A 13,679-nucleotide genomic window follows, 5' to 3' on the forward strand; every position below is an offset into this window, starting at 1 on the left:
AGTGAGAGCAGAAAACAGGTGGAGGTCAAGATAAGATAAGATAAGACCTCCGTCTCGCCCCGGAGACGGAGGTCCCGGTGGAGGCCGATGTTCTTGCTTTACAAAAAAACAACATGGCTGATGCATCTTCCGCATCTGCCCGGTCACGTGGTGCACGGCCCCCCTACAGGACGCCAAAGCATCAAAGTAAACCCAGGACTTCAACAACCAGACTCCTAGTAATATGATGAATGAATGGGGAAAAATGAAAGACATGTGGAGGCCTGGAAGTGCCTAGGAGAGCCAGCGGTACGGAGGTCAGCGGCTGGATTATTCAACAGTGAGAGGTACAAACGAGAGAAAAAGAAATTCAGCACACATGGAGAAATACTGTACGGGGATGACAAGAAAGGCGGCGAGCGACGGACGGAGGCGGCGAGACAACGGAAAGTGACCCGAAAGTAAGGCGGGGAACTATGACTGAGCGCGTGTCGCGCCGGGCTTCACGGTGACTCCGGTGGGACAGACACAAGGGAATGAGCGGCGTGTGTCTGTGTGTGAAATGTCTGCGCTCTTGAGAGACAGCACCTCCTGCTCATAGAGAAGTACAGAGAAGGCCGGTGGGAGCCGCATTGCCTTTTTGTACACCTTGAAAAGTCATACGACAGGTTGCCAAGAGAGGAGCTCTGTTATCCTATGGCAGAGAAGTGTGTTGCACTGGTGCAAGGTTACTATAACCAAAAATCATCAGACACACTGCACCTTAGGCTGCAGCCTAAGGTAAAGAGGGAGCTAGCAAAGGCCATACCAGGACTCAAATGCACGGCGGGACAGTTAATGACAAGAGAAAGAGAAAATTAAATAAAATACACATGGAAAAAGGAAGAGTACTACAGATGCAGTATTTGCGCCGAGAATGCTCATAGAGAAGTACAGAGAAGGCCCGTGGGAGCCGCATTGCCTTTTTGTACACCTTGAAAAGTCATACGACAGGTTGCCAAGAGAGGAGCTCTGGTATCCTATGAGGAAGTCTGGAGCGGCAGAGAAGTGTGTTGCACTGGTGCAGGACATGTATGCTAGCTGGGAGACAGTTGTGCGGTGTGCTGTAAGACGGGACCAGAGAAGTTCAAGGTGGAAGCGGGACTCTGTTGGGGATAGGCCCTGAGCCCCTTCTTGTTCGCAACGGTGACGGACGGCCTGACGGATGAGGGTAGACGTGAATCTCCACGGACCGTGACCTTTGCAGATGCCGTTGTGATCTGTAGTGAGAGCAGAAAACAGGTGGAGGTCAAGATAAGATAAGATAAGACCTCCGTCTCATCCCGGACACGGAGGTCTCGGTGGAGGCTGATGTTCCTGCTTTAAAAAAAAACAACATGGCTGATGCATTTTCCGCATCTGCCCGGTCACGTGGTGCACGGCCCCCCGACAGGACGCCGAAACATCAAAGTAAACCCAGGACTTCAACAACCAGACTCCTAGGAATATGATGAATGAATGGGGAAAAATGAAAGAGAGCCAAGGGTAGAAGCGCTGATTACTGGCGATCGCAAAAGGAGCAGAAACGAGTGTAAAAAGAAGCGAGGAGGGTATCGAAGAGGAGGAGGAGTTCAAAGGCAGGGGGTCCTGATGACGTACCGTACATGTGGAGTCCTGGAAGTGCCTAGGAGAGCCAGCGGTACGGAGGTCAGTGGTTGGATTATTCAACAGCGAGAGGCACAAACGAGAGAAAAAGAAATTCAGCACACATGGAGAAATACTTAACGGGGATGACGAGAAAGGCGGCGAGCGACGGACGGAGGCGGCGAGACAACGGAAAGTGACCCGAAAGGTAAGGTGGGGAACTATGACTGAGCGCGTGTCGCGCCGGGCTTCACGGTGACTCCGGTGGGACAGACACAAGGGAATGAGCGGCGTGTGTCCGTGTGTGAAATGTTGGCGCTCTTGAGAGACAGCACCTCCTGCTGTTGACAGAGGGAACGAACATGAAAAAGCTTACGGCACCTGGTATTCCCAGGCGGTCTCCCATCCAAGTACTAACCAGGCCCGACGCTGCTTGGCTTCCAAGATCAGACGAGATCGGGCGTGTTCAGGGTGGTATGGCCGTAAACGAGACTAGCCTACGCGGAAGGGCATTTTATAAGCAGCCGTCCTCTGTCTTTTCCACCTCCAGCATTTCAACATCTGTCAGGAGCTCCTTCTATTGCGTCTCCATGATTACAGCCAGTGTCGCCCAAGGCTACTCTAACCAAAAATCATCAGACACTCTTTACCTAAGGTAAAGAGGGAGCTAGCAAAGCCCATACCAGGACTCAAATGCACGGCGGGACAGTTAACGACAAGAGAAAGAGAAAAATAAATAAAATACACATGGAAAAAGGAAGAGTACTACAGATGCAGTATTTGCACCAAGAATGCTCATAGAGAAGTACAGAGAAGGCCCGTGGGAGCCCCATTGCCTTTTTGTACACCTAGAAAAGGCGTACAACAGGTTGCCAAGAGAGGAGCTCTAGCTACCTCATTTGGTGTTTTAAAGTTCTTTTTTCTTGTTCAGTGAGAGAACTCTAATCTCTGCTGGGCTTTAACGAGTGCATCTAAGTCAGGTTGAATGTCTGAAGTGGAGATGTGAAGCACAGCTGACAGATGATCATCAGTGAGAGGATCTATACCTGAATTATGTAAACTTCATCATTGAAAATGTTTGTTCACAAATGTAGGTAGAGCCAAAGAGAACAAACATCTTCTGAGCATGTCTCCTAATGTTTGGAAAGTTCTCCTCCTTGAGAGAAGAGTAGAAATCCAGCAGAGATCCTGACTTAAAGTGCTCTGCCAGTACTACATCAGACTGCAGGTCAATGAGTTCCAGCTGAAAATCACTGGGTGCATCATCCACACGGAAGGTAAAGGGAGAAGAAATCATGTGCATGTCATCCTCCATTGCTCTAAGATCCTCAAATCACCTTGAAAACTCACCATACAATGTTCCTCACATGGATGAGTACCTGCAGAGGTTATCAGCTGATGGTGTGACTTCTTTCAGGGTTTGCTTGTGAGTGAGAGTCACTCTCCAGTTGTCTTGAAAGAAACTGTATCTTTCTCATGAAAGCCTTAACCGGGCTGTGCATTTCATGCACAAAAAGGCCCTTGCCTTGCAGCTTGGTGTTCAGTTCATTCATCAATGCAGTCACATCAACAGCAAATGCAAAATCTGCCATCCTGTCCTCATCTGCAAGCTCTGGGATGGCCTTGCCTTTTGTCTCACAAAACTCCTGGATTTCTGCTTTCAGATCCCAGACTCTTTTTAGCACTTTGCCCAGGCTGAGCCATCTCACAGAAGTGTGGTAGCCAATGTCACTGTGCTCACTCTCATGCTCCTCCAGAAGTGTTATAAACTGTCTGTGATTCAGTGCCCGCGCCCTGATGAAGTTAACTATTATAGTAACAACATCGATAACATGGTTAATTTTTAGCACTGATGTGCACAACACATGTTGGTGTAAAATGCAATGTAAAAATACCAATTTCTGATCAGGGTCAATTTCAGTCACTTTATCCTGCATGCGTTTTAAAAGTCCGACATTTTTCCCTGTACGATTTGGACAACTGTCCTTGGTGACACCTGCCAGTCTGTCCCATTTCAGTCGCAACGTGTCCATACAAGCATTTACCTCAGTGAAGAGATCGCTCCCTGTCGTCATCCCTTTTAACGACCGCATTGCTGCCAGCTCCTCCGTAATCTTGAAGTCCGGCGCTATCCCACGGACAAATACGAGTAGCTGGGCTGTGTCGCGGACATCACAACTCTCGTTCAAAGCCAAGGAGAAAAAGTCAAAACTTGGCACTTCACGTTGCAGCTGTAGCTCCAGATTCCCCGCAATGTCCTCGATCCTTCTCGCCACGGTTCGCCTGGACAGCGGGACTTGCTCAAATGCCGCTTTTTTTTCAGGGCATATTAGTGCTGCAGAGTCTACCAAGCACTCTTTCACAAACTCCCCCTCTGCGAATGGCTTGCTGTTTTTGGCTATTTTGTGGGATATCACAAAGCTGGTCTTGGTTGCTGCATCCCTGGATGTATGAAGCTTGGTAAAAAAGCCTTGCTGCGTTTGCAGCTTAGCTAGCAAAGCTTCCAATGTCCGCGTTCTTTCGTCATCAGTCAGGTTTTTATATTTCTCTGCATGTTTCGTCTGGTAATGCCGACTCAAATTGTAGTCCTTAAACACGGTGATCTGCTCCCCGCAAACTAAACACACAGCTTTACCTCCAACTTCAGTAAATAAATACTTAGCTGTCCAATTTTTGTCGAAAATCCTACATTCGGCATCTACCTTTCTTTTTTTAGCCTGAGCCGACATTTTTGAGGGTGAAAGTTGTCTTGTGATTCAATCGCGCGCATGTCTTGATATACGCATTACGTCATTATGTGCGTGAATTAAAAAAAAAACAACTTCAGAATAAAAGCAGTGCAGCTTTAGCCCATGAATGAGGTGAAATTAGAAAGTATGTTTATTTTGTAATTTCCAATTAACCTTACACTGGCGGTCAGAGTCAACCAAAGGTATGTGGCCCGGGCCATACATTGCCCAGGTCTGTCATACGGGCCCGTCAGTGCCATCCCGCAGGCCGGATGTGGCCCGTGGGCTGTACAATGCCCAGGTCTGTTATACAAGGTATGCTCAGGCATTTCCTACAAAGGACCAAAAGTCAGTTACAATTGCCAAAGTATTGTGGGAAAGTACTTTGTTCATTATGGACTACCCGCTAGAATACATTCAGACCAAGGTAGAGATTTTGAAAGCCGCCTTATAAAAGAACTCTTATCCATGCTTGGAGTAAGAAAGTCGCGCACCTCACCTTATCATCCGCAAGGTGATGCTCAACCAGAACATTTCAACAGAACACTTCTCTCAATGCTTGGAACTCTTGAAAATGTGCAGAAACAAAACTGGAGTTAACATATCAGTCAGTTAGTACATGCGTATAACTGCACTAAAAATTAGTCCACTGGATATTCCCCATTCTACTTAATGTTCGGGCGCAATGCCAGATTGCCTGTTGACCTCTGTTTTGGTACAGCTCTCGACGGTAATTCAGAGACGTCTCACCTACAGTATGTGGACAAAATGAGAAAAGAACTCCAAAAAGCTTACCATTTAGCTGCAGAGTGTGCAACCAAGAGCCATCTGAGAAACAAAACCTGTTATGATCAACGAGTAAGAGACCAACCTCTAAAAGAAGGAGACCGAGTCCTCGTAAGAAATGTTGGCCTCACTGGGAAACATAAACTACAAGATAGATGGAAATCCACACCCTCTATTGTGATTAAAAAGTTTTCCAACTTACCTGTATACAGAGTCAAACCCGAACAAGGAACTGGAAGTGTCAAAACTCAACACAGAGACCACCTTCTACAAATTGGTTATCTTGTCAGGATTCCCGATAATTCTGAACAAACTAAAAGAGTCAGAACACCAGTTACCAGGAGACAACATACTCTAAGACATCAAACACATCACCAAAATGATCAGACATCTGACATCTCTTCAAACTCTGAATCTGAGTATGAGTGTGTCTACGAGTGCCCAACCTATGATAAGGTCAGGAAACCACTGTCCATACCAGACCGAACCACCCCAGAGCATACTCCCTTTGAAAATTTCCCCTCATCTGAGAGTGAACCGGAGGTGGAGAAAGTACATTCTGTCAGTTCACAGGAAGAGGAATATCAGTCCTCCAACGAGGACGCAGATACTAATGATACAGCTGAAGACACTGATGTGGAGTTGAGAACTCAAACGAGCCCTAGAAGCAGAAAGTCAACGCGTGAAGTAAAACCAGTGATCCGCTTGACCTATGATAAACCTGGAACTCAAGCTGGGGAACCTGTGACTATTGTGCACCAGGGCATGGTCATTCACTTGAACCTCAGTGCCAGAGGAAACCCTGATCTTGTGAAACATCCTAAAACATGCCCCTACAGATCTAAGTCTAAACAGTACAGTTAGATGAGGACATCTACACCTTTTAGAAGGGGGAGGATGTAGCCCGTCTAAAATTTCATTACAGACCATACAGGCTAAAATGTAAAGATGTTTTAACATTTAAGTAAAATTAATTAAGACTGAAATGGCTGTAAAACATTTAATATTTCATGTTTAAAATGTGTTCATAAATGGTTAAAAACAAGGTTTAATCTTATCTAAGGTTTTTGTCATTTATTTGGGAATCGTGCTTTTAATCGCCACAAGCTTGTGTGAAACGTACAGCTCAACATGTGCTTTTGTTTGCATCCGAACTTGTTAAGTGTCATTATGGTATTTTCTTGAATTGTATTGGTTGATGTACACTTAGTGTCCAATCCCATGCGTGATGGCGGGATCTGAATGAGGAAGGCAAAAGAACATCTAGGCGCGAGGCATTCGACTGCTGCGTTTGCCGAGGGAAGTTTGTGAAGCTAAGCTGAAAGGAGAATGGTCATAAAACATTGTGGATGCAGAGTCTACGTTGCTGTTTTCGACTATTTAACCCTGTGATGAGTGAGTACTCGATGTATATGATTTTTATGCTTAGACGATATGTTTAAGTGCACATATGCGATGCTAATCGAGCGTTAGCATTGTTAGCATTTTACCGCGAGTTAATTTCATACTCTGTATGTAAAGTATATGAGCTTGGAATTGGAGACCTTTGATGCTCAGTGGACCGAGAGGAATTCTCTGGACGTTTCTGCTGAGGCTTAACCGATGAGTTTCACCGAGTGCACTTCGTGATGCCGTGATGCCAAGTCATTGCTAACCCGTTTGCCGAGAGGGAATCGCATGGTGATGGACAACATTTGACTATCCATTGCTTCAACACCAAAAGGATTAGTGAGTACATCAAAGCACATGCATTTTATTTTGGGGCTTGTGAACAAGTGAAACGGACATTTTCTGTTTTTCTGGTCCAACGATCCCGAGCATCGAATCAGGCCTGCCACGATTGAACTTTCTGAGAAAAACAAAAAGGACTTTAAGGTTATGGTTTTTGAACTGGACTGAACTTGAAGGGATGTACATGGTTTTTGAATATGTTTATGTAGTTGCAAAGCGACAAAATCTCAAATGAACGCACTACCAATTTTATTTCATTTTTCTTTCTTTTAATTTTGTGAAACTAAACTTTAAATTTGTACTTAAAGAGATCTGTGTTTGTCTTAATTCATATTTTATCCTTAGGAGATGGAGGCACCGCTATAATCAAAAAGCATAAATAAGTTTAAGTTATAAAAAATTTAGGTATTATTGTTTCTCCTATTTACCATTGAAAATTTCATCTAAGTAACGTTCCCAGGGCCGGAACCATTGTACTATCACTGCAATAACTAAGAGGTTGGGTGCTACACTGCTGTAACCATAAATCATCAGACACTCTTTACCTTAGGCTACAGCCTAAGGCTAAAGCCTAAGGTAAAGAGGGAGCTATCAAAGGCCATACCAGGACTCGTATGCACGGCGGGACAGTTAATGACAAGAGAAAGAGAAAATTAAATAAAATACACATGGAAAAAGGAAGAGTACTACGGATGCAGTATTTGCACCGAGAATGCTCATAGAGAAGTACAGAGAAGGCCGGTGGGAGCCGCATTGCCTTTTTGACAAGAACGGCGGCGAGCGACGGACGGAGACGGCGAGACAACGGAAAGTGACCCGAAAGGTAAGGCGGGGAACTATGACTGAGCGCGTGTCGCGCCGGTGGGACAGACACAAGGGAATGAGCGGCATGTGTCCGTGTGTGAAATGTTGGCGCTCTTGAGAGACAGCACCCCCTGCTTTTGACAGAGGGAACGAACATGAAAAAGCTTACGGCACCTGGTATTCCCAGGCGGTCTCCCATCCAAGTACTAACCAGGCCCGACCCTGCTTGGCTTCCGAGATCAGACGAGATCGGGCGTGTTCAGGGTGGTATGGCCGTAAACGAGACTAGGCTACGCGGAAGGGCATTTTATAAGCAGCCGTCCCCCGTCTTTTCCACCTCCAGTCATTTCCAGATCTGTCAGGAGCTCCTTCTATTGCGTTTCTATGATTACAGCCAGTGGCAACCAAGGTTACTATAACCAAAAATCATCAGACACACTTTACCTTAGGCTGCAGACTAAGGTAAAGAGGGAGCTAGCAAAGGCCATACCAGGACTCAAATGCACGGCGGGACAGTTAATGACAAGAGAAAGAGAAAATTAAATAAAATACACATGGAAAAAGGAAGAGTACTACCGATGCAGTATTTGCGCCGAGAATGCTCATAGAGAAGTACAGAGAAGGCCGGTGAGAGCCGCATTGCCTTTTTGTACACCTTGAAAAGTCATACGACAGGTTGCCAAGAGAGGAGCTCTGGTATCCTATGAGGAAGTCTGGAGCGGCAGAGAAGTGTGTTGCACTGGTGCAGGACATGTATGCTAGCTGGGAGACAGTTGTGCGGTGTGCTGTAAGACAGGACCAGAGAAGTTCAAGGTGGAAGCGGGACTCTGTTGGGGATAGGCCCTGAGCCCCTTCTTGTTCGCAACGGTGACGGATGAAGGTAGACGTGAATCTCCACGGACTGTGACCTTTGCAGATGCCGTTGTGATCTGTAATGAGAGCAGAAAACAGGTGGAGGTCAAGATAAGATAAGATAAGACCTCCGTCTCGTCCCGGACACGGAGGTCCCGGTGGAGGCTGATGTTCCTGCTTTAAAAAAAACAACATGGCTGATGCATCTTCCGCATCTGCCCGGTCACGTGGTACACGGCCCTCCGACAGGACGCCGAAGCATCAAAGTAAACCCAGGACTTCAACAACCAGACTCCTAGGAATATGATGAATGAATGGGGAAAAATGAAAGAGAGCCAAGGGTAGAAGCGCTGATTACTGGCGATCGCAAAAGGAGCAGAAACGAGTGTAAAAAGAAGCGAGGAGGGCATCGAAGAGGAGGAGGAGTTCAAAGGCAGGGGGTCCTGATGACGTACCGTACATGTGGAGTCCTGGAAGTGCCTAGGAGAGCCAGCGGTATGGAGATCAGCGGTTGGATTATTCAACAGCGACAGGTATAAACGAGAGAAAAAGAAATTCAGCACACATGGAGAAATACTGTACGGGGATGACAAGAACGGCGGCGAGCGACGGACGGAGGCGGCGAGACAACGGAAAGTGACCCGAAAGGTAAGGCGGGGAACTATGACTGAGCGCGTGTCGCGCCGGGCTTCACGGTGACTCCGGTGGGACAGACACAAGGGAATGAGCGGCGTGTGTCCGTGTGTGAAATGTTGGCGCTCTTGAGAGACAGCACCCCCTGCTTTTGACAGAGGGAACGAACATGAAAAAGCTTACGGCACCTGGTATTCCCAGGCGGTCTCCCATCCAAGTACTAACCAGGCCCGACCCTGCTTGGCTTCCGAGATCAGACGAGATCGGGCGTGTTCAGGGTGGTATGGCCGTAAACGAGACTAGGCTACGCGGAAGGGCATTTTATAAGCAGCCGTCCCCCGTCTTTTCCACCTCCAGTCATTTCCAGATCTGTCAGGAGCTCCTTCTATTGCGTTTCTATGATTACAGCCAGTGGCAACCAAGGTTACTATAACCAAAAATCATCAGACACACTTTACCCTAGGCTGCAGCCTAAGGTAAAGAGGGAGCTAGCAAAGGCCATACCAGGACTCAAATGCACGGCGGGACAGTTAATGACAAGAGAAAGAGAAAATTAAATAAAATACACATGGAAAAAGGAAGAGTACTACCGATGCAGTATTTGCGCCGAGAATGCTCATAGAGAAGTACAGAGAAGGCCGGTGGGAGCCGCATTGCCTTTTTGTACACCTTGAAAAGTCATACGACAGGTTGCCAAGAGAGGAGCTCTGGTATCCTATGAGGAAGTCTGGAGCGGCAGAGAAGTGTGTTGCACTTGTGCAGGACATGTATGCTAGCTGGGAGACAGTTGTGCGGTGTGCTGTAAGACGGGACCAGAGAAGTTCAAGGTGGAAGCGGGACTCCGTCGGGGATAGTCCCTGAGCCCCCTCTTGTTCGCAACGGTGACGGACGGCCTGACGGATGAAGGTAGACGTGAATCTCCACGGTCCGTGACCTTTGCAGATGCCGTTGTGATCTGTAGTGAGAGCAGAAAACAGGTGGAGGCCAAGATAAGATAAGATATGATAAGATAAGATAAGATAAGAACAACTTTATTAATCCCGAAGGAAACTGTTGTGCCAGAGTTACAGAAAATATAACAGTAATAAATAATAAAAGGCAGAATTGGAAATCAAAATAAACTATAAACTGTAAAGTGTCTCAGTGAAACTATAGAGAGGTGGGGGTATGCTCTGGAAAGGAGAGGAACGAAAGTTAGTCGCAGCAAGACAGCATACATGTGTGGGGATGAGAGGAACTCGGGTGGAACGGTGAGGCTACAGGGAGTGGAGATCAAGAAGCAGGAGCATTTCAGGGACTTGGACACTCTGGATTGTTTTTTGGCCCGATCGTAAACCCACGCTTTTGCGGTGCACCTGCCATGTGCAACGACAACTCCCTGGTTGGGTCACGGCCCGGCCGGGGAGGGTCGGCGCACGCGACCATAAACAGTGAACCCGGCCTCCAGCGACACAGACTTGCTCTTGAACAGCACAACAGGGGAGAGCGCGGACGCAGTCCCCCACTACCAGAAATTATGCAGTTTAGATTCCCACATTTGGGGAATTCGCAGGGGTCAGCACGGCCTCAGTGCAATGGCTGAGCCTCGCCCTGGGTGAACCACCTTCTTGATCATGGTATCTCCCCTGCCAGGTAAGTATGAGTCGCACGCGTCCCGCGCACGGACCGCTTTCACACGCACGCCGTTCTCAGTCGGGGAGGAACCCATGCGGACTGTTGCGGGAGCTCACACACGATCCCTCTCGCACACACACACACACACACACACACACACACACACACACACACACTCTGTCAAAAAAAAACGTCAACTCTGAGTTCTGACGGGCCAGGACGCTGAAAACGACACGGGCGCTTCAATTTTCACGAAGAAGTCAGAGGACAACCGGAACACGGTCCGTCCGTCCTCCTGATGCCGCGAGGGGTTTCTGCCGCTCTACGGCCGGGAGAACTTCCCCCTGAGCCCAGTCTGACACAGTCTATCGGGGGCAAGCCATCCGTTTCAAATGCGATCCATTTAGGCTCAGTTCTGGTCCATAGTGGGATTTTATCGGGCTGCACGGGGCGAATGGTAGGGACAGGGTTTCAGGCAAGCACGCTCGTGTGTCGCTATCTACCGCTCCCTACCGGCAGAAACAACGGGGACAGTGTCGCTGGTCACGCAGGGCACAGACAAGATCTGGATCCCGTGTGTGTTGGTTACATATGACGTTGACGGCGTATGACGGCAACCTTGACATCGGACACAAAAGTGGGGGGTGCACCGTTCCCAGAGGTACTGCAATACCGGGTCGATGCGTGGAGTGGACGGAGCAAGCCCCTATTCCATCTCCCTGTTCCAAAAATCAATTTAATATTTGGTCCCCGGATAGGGGACGTATCAGATATTAAACTGATAAGAACAGATACTACACTTGATCTTAGCCAAAAGGCCGAGAAGCGATAGACCCGCACCCTCGCTCGACGCCATCGCATCCCTCGCACCGTCAGCTTCACTCACGACTTCACTCACAAATAAACCCCCACCCCGTCTCCGCCGCTCGGCCCGGAGCGACGGCGCATGTCCCCCATCGCCCCCATCGCCCCGGAGACGGAGGTCCCGGTGGAGGCCGACGTTCCTGCTTTACAAGAAACAACATGGCTGATGCATCTTCCGCATCTGCCCGGTCACGTGGTGCACGCCCCCACGACAGGACGCCAAAGCATCAAAGTAAACCCAGGACTTCAACAAGCAGACTCCTAGGAATCGTGTCCCCTTCAAATCAACCTGGAATGTGGCAAAAAGTCGCCCGTGAGGAGAAAAGACACAGGTGGAAACAGGACGTTTGAACCGCTCACGATACACAGCGCGGCAAACGGGCGCCATCTTGTGAACCCGTCTGGTTACCGTATCGATGCGACCAGCTCTCACAGAGACTCGCCGCTCATCGCCGGGAAACACGATTCAAAAAACGGCACGAACACAAGACAACAGTAAAATGGTTTTAAATCCACATTTACATTTAATTATATTCATGTTTTCGTCACTACCAGCAGAACAATTTCTAAACACGACGGTAAATCATCTCGTCCCGTGGCGAACACCCACTGGACCCCGGGACCCCAAACAGCCTTAGACGGCCTTGAACGCTAACCCCGCCCCGCACCGGCTAATACCGGCTGTTACGACGACTGCTGGTCGGACGGAGCCGATCGCGCTCGGCTAGACCACCGCTTTATCGTTGTCGTTTGAGTCGCCAACACTCAATTACCGACGCGCTCCGAGGCAAGATGGCGGAAGGCCGCGAGCTAGTCTGTTTGGCTAGCGGAGCGGCTTAGTTAGCCTTACCTCAGCTCACGAAATTTGTGACGTCGTCAAGATTTCTTGGCCGAAAGGCCCTCAATTACCGTGAAAAATCACCGGGAGTTGCTTCGCAGTTGTTATAAACACGGTCAATCCGATTGTAGGTCGAGAAATCGTCACTATTCTCTGTAAAAGTGAACTTACGTCGCGGGGCTGGACGGCGCTTTTGACCGGGAACAAATCGCGGAACCCCGGAGCCTTCAGGGACCGACAGCTCCCTTCTTCACTTCCGTGAACGGGGTATGTTCGGAAAACGGCCATAAACTCTTCGGTTCAATTCTACTTCGAACTATATAAATTAATTCTACTTCAAACTATATGAATTAATTCTAATTCTAACCATATGAATTAACTGTACTTTAAATTATGAATTAAGAAAAGAGATGTGGGACCTGTGGAATCCCCTCCGTGGACACTTTCATCCCGAGTCCCGCTTCTCTGTACTCTTATACTGGCATTCTGTGGCTTAACTGATGCCAGACCACCATCGATGACATGCAGAGGTTTTTAAATGCACTGAATGGAGAGAAGTTCTGACACACTGTTGATGAATCAGGTCCAAGTCCAGTCACCCAGCAGCCCAGGAGTCTCCTTCTGTGCGCCGGTCTGCTCCAAGACCTCCGACATCATCCCCGTCTGCAGGAAAACAAAGAACCACAGGACCCTGGGTACAGATCTCCCATCCTGGCTCTGTAGGAGTGACTGACGTCCTCTGAGCACCTTGTTGTTCTGTCTTACCTGAGATCCAACACAGACCCGCCCTGGACCCCCTGCTGTTCACCTAGAGTGAGCAGGACCAGAGGAGATGCTGTGATAATGAGCACTGTTGTGCAACTTGAAAGTCCTAGAAGTGACATCTGGACATCTGGAGCTCATGTGAATATAAACCACAGCGGGTAAAAACACAAACACATAAGCTGCACTTGTCTGTGAACTGCAGGTGTTCACATTGTAATGAGATATTTACACATTAACCTTTTTTTTTTTTTACTTTTAATTAAATACATACTGTTAAAATTTGCAAATATGTCCTGGAAAAGCAGTGCCTGTAACACGGCTGATGGAAAATGTTTATTATGAATGAAACAAGGAAAAGTTCATCCATTTTTTATCCCCGCTTTATTTATTATTGTTATGTTTTACTTGAAACTCTGGCACAACCATTTCCTTTGGGATAAATAAAGTTATTCTTATTCTTA

General features: G+C 47.9%; 5 non-coding genes across 5 annotated transcripts; all 5 read right to left on the reverse strand.

The window, feature by feature from the left end:
• Positions 1-1,971: 1,971 nt before the first annotated feature.
• On the reverse strand, positions 1,972-2,090 carry LOC147219907 (5S ribosomal RNA). The gene has a single exon (XR_015108598.1). It is a non-coding gene; the product is annotated as a 5S ribosomal RNA (ribosomal RNA).
• Positions 2,091-7,814: 5,724 nt separating this feature from the next.
• LOC147219908 (5S ribosomal RNA) lies at positions 7,815-7,933 on the reverse strand. The gene has a single exon (XR_015108315.1). It is a non-coding gene; the product is annotated as a 5S ribosomal RNA (ribosomal RNA).
• Positions 7,934-9,313: 1,380 nt separating this feature from the next.
• Positions 9,314-9,432, reverse strand: LOC147219909 (5S ribosomal RNA). The gene has a single exon (XR_015108316.1). It is a non-coding gene; the product is annotated as a 5S ribosomal RNA (ribosomal RNA).
• A 1,181-nt stretch (positions 9,433-10,613) lies between these two features.
• On the reverse strand, positions 10,614-10,777 carry LOC147219910 (U1 spliceosomal RNA). The gene has a single exon (XR_015108245.1). It is a non-coding gene; the product is annotated as a U1 spliceosomal RNA (small nuclear RNA).
• Positions 10,778-11,390: 613 nt separating this feature from the next.
• Positions 11,391-11,581, reverse strand: LOC147219911 (U2 spliceosomal RNA). The gene has a single exon (XR_015108115.1). It is a non-coding gene; the product is annotated as a U2 spliceosomal RNA (small nuclear RNA).
• Positions 11,582-13,679: the final 2,098 nt, after the last annotated feature.

This window comes from Fistularia commersonii, chromosome 24, assembly GCF_037954325.1.
Source record: "Fistularia commersonii isolate RoL2024-O1a breed Wild chromosome 24, RoL_Fcom_v1.0, whole genome shotgun sequence".
NCBI classification, from domain to species: domain Eukaryota; kingdom Metazoa; phylum Chordata; class Actinopteri; order Syngnathiformes; family Fistulariidae; genus Fistularia; species Fistularia commersonii.